Source organism: Drosophila melanogaster, chromosome 3R, assembly GCF_000001215.4.
Source record: "Drosophila melanogaster chromosome 3R".
NCBI lineage: Eukaryota > Metazoa > Arthropoda > Insecta > Diptera > Drosophilidae > Drosophila > Drosophila melanogaster.
This window is the reverse complement of record NT_033777.3, coordinates 19,277,673-19,288,356: the sequence shown is the minus strand read 5'-3', so window position 1 is coordinate 19,288,356 and position 10,684 is coordinate 19,277,673. Positions and strand designations below refer to the sequence as shown.

Below are 10,684 nucleotides of genomic sequence, written 5' to 3'. Positions count from 1 at the left end.
TTGATAATCTAATGCTGTGTGAGACAATTGTAACTGCTTTCATTTTGACCAATTAGTGTCCAGATTAAGGGATATCAGTTAAGGAATTTCGACTAGGTCTATAAATCTAATCGCCTAGAGCAGCTGACTTCTTATTTATTTTGCCTCGTTATATAATGATTACTTTCATTTCAAGTATGTAATGCCCTTAAAGTACTCATAATAAAAAAAAGCCGATGTAAATTTAGCCTTTTCTACCGGACTTCGTTTGCGGCAATCCGCAGCTTGGCTGCCACCCACTTGGGAGTCCGCTGACCATTTGTGGCAGAAGCCCGCTAATTGGATATTCACACTTGCCCACATTTTGGGGCGGCGTAAATGAGAGCCGCCAGTGGAAGTGGTGCGCATAAAATGGCGCCACTCCCAAAATAGGCATCTTGTAAGCGCCAACCAGCGAGACAACCAGCCTGGCCACATGGTACAGTGGTAAAGTGGTAACAAAAGATCACCAGACGTAGGATGTAGATGTGGTAACAAGAGCGAACCACAGCGCTGGGAAAGATCAAGTGAAAGAGGAGAGATCCCAAAAATAGGCATACCAATGTGTGCGCATGCGCGGAATTTATGGTGACATTTGAGTGATTCGAGCGACGTGCTGCTCCTGCTGCAGAAGCGTTTGGTGTAAAGGCCAATTAAATTGCAGGAAAATTGGAGCACCACAATCGAGTCGTCCGAGGCCATGTAATTGCCTTTTCAACTCTGCCGATTATCCCAGATGCTGGCTTGCAGTTCCCGTCCAGCGAAGGCATTCAATACGTAAGTGGATCGCGAAATTAGCGTAATTTTCTTGCGATCACCGCCGACGCACAAGACAAGTGTCAAAGTGAAAGAGCGGACGATTGGGGTCACCGGTCCCTTGTTCCGGAGCGCACAGGTTGACCAGCGAAAGAAATTCCCGAGAAATGCAAAGCAGCCACATATAATCGTACTTATACTCGTACTTTTATCCCTGATTCCAAGTCAAAGTTTCGGTCACACACTTTCTGATCTCTACCAGGCGATAAGGTGGCAGCTCTCTCGCCCTCTTTTCTGATCGCAGCAATCAGACAGGGTATATGATGGGTTCATATGTGAGGTTCTACTTTGTCTTACCAACTTCTTATATTAAGACAATATCATAATGGATGCCTATTCCTTTGGTACATATATTTCGACGAATATTGTCCACATATTACGCATAACTTTAAAGGGTATTTTTCAAGTCTAAGCTTACCTGAATCACAACGCTTTTTTCGGAATGTATATGGAACACACATAACGATTATTTCGTATTTACTTATTTTTACTCACCAAAGCAAACTCTGGCTAAGGCCGTGGCATATTATTTGTGCGATTAAAATGATCGCGAATGGGGCAATCTAAGGAGGCGGAGGAGTTCATTGGAGGAGTGGAGGGCAGCGGAATCGCAAGGAGGAGTCTCCTTTGTGTTCGAGCGTCTGGTTTGGCGGGGCTTCTGCGGCAGTCAACTTCACGCTTCGCTCAACCATCACCAAATAAATTTCATTGAGCATCTCTGCACAGTGGGATGGATTGGTTAATCAGGGAAGTGAAACGTACTACAGATAATCCAGGATATTTCATTTGATAAAGATGGATTGGGATATATATAAGTAATTTTCTACACTTATATATTTATTTCGCGACACTAGTGGTATATTAGTTTTCAACATTCTGCACTAAAAATTGCGTTCGATCACTAACTTCAACCACTGTGCTCATTGTTCCCGACGCAGTTCACTCTGTGTGATCCAAGGCGACGTGCCGCGTCTGCCGTGGCTTCTGCTCCTTGCTGCAGCTCGACCACATTCCAAGTACTTTACCTTTTGCCTTTGCCTTTGCATTGGGGCCTACCTTTTTACCTTCACCTTGGCCAGGTTGGGCCTGGCTTTTTGCTTTTGACCAAGCTGCTGCTGCTGCCGATGATGCTGCATGCCCCAGCGCATGCTTCATCTGTTGCATGTAGTTACCGCTTTCATGGCTAAGTGGTTGACTGGACATGGTCGTCTTCGTCTGTTTTTTACGGCCCCGTCTTGGGTGCCAGTGCCTGCTGCATCCTCTGATCCACATGCACATCCACATCCCGACGAAGACGACGACGACGATGCCGATTCGGAACCCGAATCCTATCCACTCCTTGTGGCCGGTTGTTTCTTTTGCAGTTGCGTGTCACGTACAAGCAATTCGCATGTTTCAAAAATGCTTCGGACATGGCTCTTTCTGCCGCAGTGTGTCGGTGTATCTGTGTTTTCGGTTGGCTGTTCTACCGACGGTTCATCTCACCGTCATCGGGGTGGTTGCACCAAGGAACGGAGGTGCAGAAGGTTCAGGAGGTGGGCGCATATTTGTGTGCGTACTTGAAAATAAATGTTAATTCTTTTATTTATTTCCTTTGTCAGATTAAACGGTTTAAAGGTTACATCGCCGGCCAGCACTCCTCGTCGAGATTCCACACATTTAATATGGGGGTTCGGTGCGAGGAATCCTGAATTATGATCTAGCAGGTTGCAAGTTTCCATTACTTGGCACAACTCTAAAATAACCCATGCTTATAGGAGATACAATGCATATAAATTTAAAGAATATGCAAGCTATTTTTGTTCCATTATATTTTTAGATTTTAGTCCCTTTTGTTTTTGTATCTATAATATCAAAAATATTTCACTTTCTGGTTGGTTATCTAAAATAGTGTTATGTGTGCCACAATTTATTGCACACAAGCTATTCCAGCTTCCCCATCCTGAGGCATCCAATTAGCATCGCCATGGGCCTGGGCAACAGTCCGCATTCATAATCTTCTAATTCCATCAAGTGCACCTTGGACCAACTCCCTTTCAGCGAACTCTCTCCATTCCAGATACAGTCGTCGTGGACTGGAGGATTTTGAGGGCAGCTCCCTTGGGCCCACACCCAACCAACCATCCCAGTTCTCACGCTGAGCTCACCTCCGGGCTTGACCAGTTGGCCAGTGCGGGGGAAACCAGTACACATCAATCTGCTTGTGTCAACACCCCGACCACGGCGACATCGTCCAGATGCACAGCCACATCCACATCAACAGAGTTAGTACAGATAGAGAGGCAGTACGGCCAGTGGCCACCATCCTGACTGGCTGACGTGCAATGCCCTAAAAGGATGCTGGACTCCTATTGACTTGTTAATGCGATCACTTTAGCTGACCCAAATATAGTCAAACGTTTCAATTTGTGCAACGTTTTTGGGCAATTGATAGCCGCGAGCAGAGCGAACAGCCAAAAGAGCAAAAGCGCCAAGCGCTAACAGAAGCAGAAGCAGAAGTCAGCCCAGGGTATACCAATCCCAATCCCACTTTGCAGTTCATCGTCACCAGACAAGACTATCCCACTATCCGAGTCACCGAGTTGGACGCGTAACGCGGTGTAAATCGCCCCGAGCTCCGGCTCCTTCCACACTTTGTACTCCAAGATCCCCACTTCTGCACAGTTGAGTTGTAGTTTCTGATTCGCTTTTTTTCTTTTATTTTTTGGTTGGGGCCAATGTTGTCTAAGATCGTCCGACGCCAGTTGACAGATTGCCCGCAGGCAGAGATTCGTATTCGTATTCGTATTTGGGCCTGAAGTGGGAATTTGGACTTGCTTGGTGCTGATGAGTCATAGATAGGCAGGATATGGTAGTGGTAGCTGTGGCAGCCAAAGGCATTCGCTTCCAGGAATCGGTGTTGGGTTTTTGCTTTGGTTTCGGTTTTGTGGGAGGCAACTTGGAGTTGTATTTCAAAAGGGGGAAAGTGTTGGCCAAATCATTTCGGATTCTCTAAAAACTACAAAGGACTTAATTACCAAGAAAACACTTTCGTTTAGAACTCCATGGCAATTATCATATAAATTTTAAGTGTTACTTATGGCTGTGGCCAGCCAAGGGTCTTAATAATCTAATGCCAAATGCATATATCCAAATTTTGACCTTTCACTTGAGTATATTGCTTAAAACAACATTTAATTTTGTAATCGATTAACATATTCTTATGACTTTGAATAATTACTTAAGGAAAATTCGCAGCGAGGACACCTGACCACTAATGAAGCGATTCGCGACCTCCGTGAGACCTCTCACGTTGCTTTCCTTTTTGGCCAAATACTCGATTCGAAACAATTTGTATCCTAACCATGACCGCAGAAATATTACCCTTGCGTCGACTTTAACTTATTACCCCAGCTTGGCCACACGCTAAGCTAACAATCATTGATCATCATCCTTTGGCCCGGCATTCGACAATATTGAAACATTAAGCCAGCCAAAAACTCGAACGAAGGCGAACGAATGCCATAAAGCCAAAGGATGGATAGCTCGCCGAACTCTGAGAGGGCCAAGAACAACATCATTGCAACGCTGGCCGAAACGCATTTCATTAACCTGCTGCTGATTCTTTGGGATGGGAGCGCCTGCGTCTGGGATTTGGATACCGCCATTTGGATGGGATGTGGCGTTGTGGGTCCGTGCTGCGGAGGAACTTATGAGGCGAACGTGAGCCACACAGCATGGATCGTGGTTCGATCTTAATGCCAGTATTTGATTTTATGCACTGAGGAAATAGTGTTTTGTTAGTCTCTATAATACGAACTAAATTCATAAATACTTACGCATTGCATAGTTAATATTTATATGTCAAGCTCTTAATATATATAAGCTATTGATTTTAAAAGCAATATTTTCTTTCAGTGTGAGGTTGTGCCCCAAACTCACGTGCAATTTTTAGCCAGTTGCTGGTACCCAAACCGCGGCCATTTCTAAGATTATGAAAAGTGCCCTGGCCTGGCCATTGCGTATGGTATATGGTATATATGGTGTATGGTGTGTGCTGCATGGTGCATGGTGTTCGCCTCTTCAAAGGTCGTCACTAAAATCAGCCGGCGACGATCAGCGAGAAGGCCTTAACTAAGTACCAACTCGGATCTCTTGGCTCGCAGTTCTCAGCATGAGCAGGTTCCAGTCCCCATCTCCAGTCCCAGCCACAGTTCCAGTCGCAGTTGCAGGTCCCAGCGAGCCCTTTCCCGATTTCTGGCTGGGATTTTTCATGCGTCCGTCCGTCTCTCCTCCGGTTTGCTGCGTGTGCTCTATAGGTGGTCATTATCGCGAGGCCCTGTCCTCATGTGCTGCGTTTCTGGGCGAGGGAATCGCAGGGTATTCTGGTGGCAGTGGGAGGGAGAAAGCGGACGGAGGAACTGTGGAGATCCCCATCTTCACACTGTAATGCCCGGCGAAGTACTTTGGATTATATTTAGAAGGAATACATATACTTATATTCATCTTTAAAAATTTTTACAATACTAGTTATTTTACTAGTTTATTTACCAATTTCATATAAATTTTAAATTTAATATTGGATTTTCAAGTTGGAATGGTTGAACTAAAAGCTTATCTTAATTCCACCAGTTGCCTGACTTACCCAAATGCACTGATAATGCAGGGTATTCCCGCATATAAAAACGTCTCCCTCATATTGTTAGTTCTGTAGGAATTTCATCCAGAACAGCAGCCTCGTCCTCGACTTCAGCCAACTGCTGTTCTACTTAATTTGCCGCTGCGTGCGTTGCCGATTTCTGATGACGATCCGCAAGCCGATCCCGATCCCGATCCCGATCCCAATCCTCATCCTCATCCCGATCCAGTGCCAATCCGAGATATCCTCCTCCATCCACCCTAGCCAGCTACCCCACCTCGCTGGGTCGCCACGGCCTACAACTCATCGCAAAGGCAGCAACAATTACCGCATTACCAACGCGTCGTTGACTGACGGACGAATGCACAGAGAGAAAATCTGTATGAAAGTTACAATATTTCCCAATTCGAAGAAAACTCAATAGCCCTAATCTCCCCGATTCGTACAGACTCTACGGATTTTAAGCATTGCGCGTAAATATTTACATCAAATTAAGAGTAATTAGTGTTGTTATAAATGTTATCTTGTAAAATCCATGAAATTTTTCAGTTTAAAAAACATTCTTATCCCCAGCGTGGTGAAGAGTGGGATGAGCTTGGGAGTCCGGAGTCCAGAAGTCCGAGAAAAAGTCAGAGTTAACTTCTGCTGATGCTGCGCCACTTTTGCGCGGCCTGGGTTTTACTTTATTTGATTTGTTTATGCAGATTAAATGCAAACGATCTTGATAATGACATTAACCGACAGAAGGAGCAGCGACGCAGCGGCAAACTGGAACTTTAGTCGGAGCTGGAGTTTCTGGCCGAGATGCCACAGAAACAACAGCCAAGAGTGCAACAAAAACAGAAACAGAAACTTGGCCTGGGACTGTGTGTTGTGGGGATTGTTAACTTGACAGCTTTTGAAGGCGGCTTCGTGAGGATCGCACCGCAATCGTCATGGATCCTCTTACCCCTTTCCCACCCCCATTCCACTACTTCGCCGCTGACCTGGCGCTGTTTTTGGTCAATGTGCTTAAAATTAATGCTCCTTAAAACCGAAACGAAACGCAAAACATCGCTCGGTGCAAGAAACCCAGAACCAGAGGTCCAGTGAAACGCATCTGAACTTTGGCTGCCCGGTTTTATCTGCCGTCGCCGCTCTCTTTCGCTTGTAGCCTAATTAGTTCGGATACAGATTAGGCCAGGCCAAGTAGAAGAGGAGTCAATGAGACAAACGTCGCAGCTCATTAAAGTCCCCGAAAAGTGGCAATCGAATCGGGTATGAATAAACCGAAATTGGGGCCATAAAATGTGGCATAAACAGAATGTTTAACCCATCTTCACGCCTGGCCATATAAAATCGAAGCACTTGACTTTATTGTTTCACAAAAATTTGCCATAAAAATCGGCAGCAAAATATTTTGCGATGCCGCATTAAAAATCACAAACTTCATAATTTAGCCAGAGCAAAAAACGCTGTCCAAAAGGTAGAAGCAACGACTTCACATTGTTGGCAAAAATTTATAATACCCAAACCGCTTTCGAGGCAAGTTTTTTGGCCCGGTATTCTATTGGCCCGATACCGATCCCGATCGACGATCTTCGATCCAAAATGCCGGCTGCATTAACATTTAGCAGCTTTTTTCTGCTCGGCGCTTACATTTCCGGTGCGGGAATCGGTTTCAAAATTAATCAACAGCTTCACGGCGATCGGTCGTCCCTCATTTTGTCTGTTTCGCCAGCAAAAATCAAAAGATCAGCGACCGATCAGGAGCAGCAGACTCATCATAATTATCGTCGATTCTTTTTTTTTTTTTGATACCTTGCAGGATTTACTTTTAAAGAGGACGTCTTAAAGTTTAACTCAATTATGTGGAAAGAAGCGATTGCCGTGTTCATACGGGCACATTAAGGAAATTTCTTGCATTTCAACATGATCAGATTGAGGGTTATGCGTAGAAGGTCCACAGATTTTGGAGTTCGAGAAAAGCTGCAGCAGGCATATCAATTACTTTCGGGATTCTCAGGTGTTGGCTAATTAATGAGATTACGTGAGCGCGAATTTCGAGGCGTTTTACCATCTATGTATGAGGGTGCTCATTGCATCCAAATTGCTGTCAATTCGGTAAAGGAAGTTATTATTGAAAAGGATTCTTGGGGGTTGTCTTACTTTTTAAAATAATTTCTGTATATACATTGTTTTGAAGTGGGATACAATCAATTTTATTTAATTTATAGACTGTTTTGATGGCGAGAAGCTTCTGTACAGCAGACTTAAAGGTTTCTGTGGTAAGGAAATGCTACAGCTCTTTGTTTCTTAATACACCTAATCCTCCGTTGAGTCACAACATAATTAGCAGCCTTTGGCTTCCCGGCGTCGGATGGCCTTTGAAGTCCACCAAAATAATTAAATAAATAAACTGTCATAATTAATTATGTGGGCCATCGTGAGCATCTGCGGAGATGAACTCCGTGCGGCAAGGAGGCTGAAGCTGGAACAAAAACAGAAACCAGAAAACCACACAGACAAATGCTGACCCAAATACGTTAATAGCTCCAGTCGCAGTTTCCCTCGATTCGGACCCAAAAAGCAAGACAAAAGACTCTTTACAGAAATGCCTTGGAAATAAAATGAAATAAAAAATAAAATAAAAGCCGAATAAATGTCGAAGATGTCGCCGCAACTGAGTCACAATTTTACAACGAAATGAAACTAAAGTGAAACAAAACGGTGCTACCCATAATCCCAATAGGTAGCCCGAAAAGACACAAAATATTTATCGCTTCCGGATTGTGGAGCTGTCGCTGGTAGATCTAAGACAATTTCATATGCATAAATGGCCATAAATGTGGCTTTATTGAATCCACGATCTTCCAGGCGGCTGCCCACGGTTGTCAACGGTTTCGATTCGGGCCCGTGGCTTATCTTACGGATTTGATTGATATTCGTATCGATTGCGTTTTGCGTTTGACAAGTTTTGCAATGCGCCAACTGTGCAAACTGAGCAAACTGTGCAACCTGTTGCAGCAAAAAACCAACTCTCGAAAGTTTCGTTTAGTTTCGCTACGGTTTCGGCTCAGTTCGATTCGATTCGATTCCAACTCGAATTAAATGCATTTATCAGTTTATTTATATATGTGTGTACGAAATGCATTTGCCAAATGTCGATGTGACTGACGATGGAGCTGACAATGCCTTCGTGTGGTTTCTGCTGCCTTTCGCCTCTTGAGCACCTGAACTGAGCTGAACTGAGCTGCACAGGTAAATCGAGGCTGGATGTGGATGTGGATGTCTTGAACCTGTCGGCGCATTTTCTACGCCTGTATGACATATCGCGATAGATTTACATTGAATTTCAATAACCGCTGCATGTCGCTTGCATTTGCAAACACAGCCAGATGAAGATGAAATGCAGGCATTACGTTCGATTCGGAATGAGCTTTCACTTTTGCAGTTTTCCCACTGAATGTATGTTGCAGTGCCTCGTTGAAATGACTGCACACCCAAGAACCACAACCATCCTCAACATTTTTTAGTATCCAGTCAGTCTGCACCTTTGACAGCACCCACCCAGCATTATTAATATAACTCCAAAAGACCCCACCCGACGGTAAATGAATCTCTAATTGCTGGTTCTTTGGCCCAAGATGAATAACTTTCGGTTTCGCCTCAAATCCATTAGGTCTTGACAAAGCGACGACATCGACAAAGTGATCGGCAGGCCGAAACCGAAATCAGCTAAGCGGCAACCTACAAACTTTCACCTTTGAGCAAATAGTTTCCATCATTTCGCAATGTATTTTGAGTGCACGTCAAACAAAACGGCAACAAATGTCATATTTAAGCACAAGCCCAGGCCGAAAAAAAAACCCAGGGCCCTACAACCCGAGACCATCAACCTGTTGCCGCGCTGCCTCGGGGGTACTAATTACCCCAGAGGCCCGAAACAAATTTTAAGCCACATATTTACATGGTACTCCAAAAGGGGGGTTGGGCCGAGAGTAGACGACCATCCTAGCAACCTCTAAAAGCTGGCATGCCCCCATCGCATTGTTGCAGATAATTTGTACCTGGAAACACGATGGCAAAATTAAGCATCCATTTGCAGAAGCAACGAACAGGGAAATGCACTATGGTTAAGGATATTTAAGAAAAGAAATCATTTTGAATAGTTAAGTTCCTAATGTTAACTTTAAGATTCATTTGAATCATTAAAAATCTTTAATTTATAGAGTTACTACGAACATTGCTCTTTAGATTGTTACCTGAATAAGATAGCTATATCGGCAATTGATTATAATTTGTATTAAAACATACAACGCACACGGATGTAATTATAAGTTAAAATAGTTTATAATTTCTTACTTCAGATATAACAAACTTGATTTGTAAAGATAGAGACTCCTCGCTGGATCTTTCAGCCGAAAAATACTAAACACTTTATGCACGATAAACAAAGACCTGGCCCTCTGATGTTTGTCGTCAGGCCTTCAGTTCGCGCTATCAACTCGGCTCATCAACAATAACAATATCGACGTTGCAGCCCGACTAGATTAAGCGGGGAGGCCAGGAGGAGGATGTTGGAGCCCGTAGTCAAAGTTGGAGCTGGAGCTGGGGCTTCATTAGCAAGCCAAGACGACCGGGCCAGAAGTAACAACAACGTTGCCAGCGAGCAGTGAAACCTTTTTAAAGAGTGAAACTGAGACGGGGAATGCGGCTGGTGACCTCCTCCGCTTTTGTGGAATGACCCGAGATTGTAACGCCCGCCCAGGCAAATTTCCGCCGTCTGGTTGGCCAAACTGCGACTAAGTGTGTATGGCAAATCAAGCCAACATACAGATCCAGATACGGTGCACTTGCCAAAGTTGTGAAGGAGGAGTTGGGTACAGGCCCAACCTCCAAATGCAATCTGGCGGCTCATCTCTCTGGTTAGTTAAATTAGCGCAGCGGAGTGGGTAACTATCTATGGTAGTCATCTTTTAGTTACACATTTTGTTGATTTAATTTTCATGTTCAGCGCGGCCCAACACTTCCATCAACTGACCACGAAAGTTCCGAGGGCACAAAAAGCCAACCAAAGCCAGTCAAGTCCAAGTCCTCGACTTTTTCCATTCAATGCTGCGGCAAAGTGCATAATTGGTTTATTATTTTTATTTTATTTGCTCGACACTATGACTGCAGCCAGCAGCTTCCTGCCATATTGTTCGCATCGCTGAGCAGCGATTTTCCTTTTTCCCCTGGGTTGTTGCTTTT

At 44.3% G+C, this 10,684-nt stretch overlaps 1 long non-coding RNA gene across 1 annotated transcript; it reads left to right on the top strand.

Annotated features, from left to right (window-relative positions):
* Positions 1 to 8,628: 8,628 nt before the first annotated feature.
* On the top strand, positions 8,629 to 9,582 carry lncRNA:CR44173 (long non-coding RNA:CR44173). Its single transcript, NR_125208.1, has 2 exons — positions 8,629 to 9,041; positions 9,114 to 9,582. It is a non-coding gene; the product is annotated as a long non-coding RNA:CR44173 (long non-coding RNA).
* Positions 9,583 to 10,684: the final 1,102 nt, after the last annotated feature.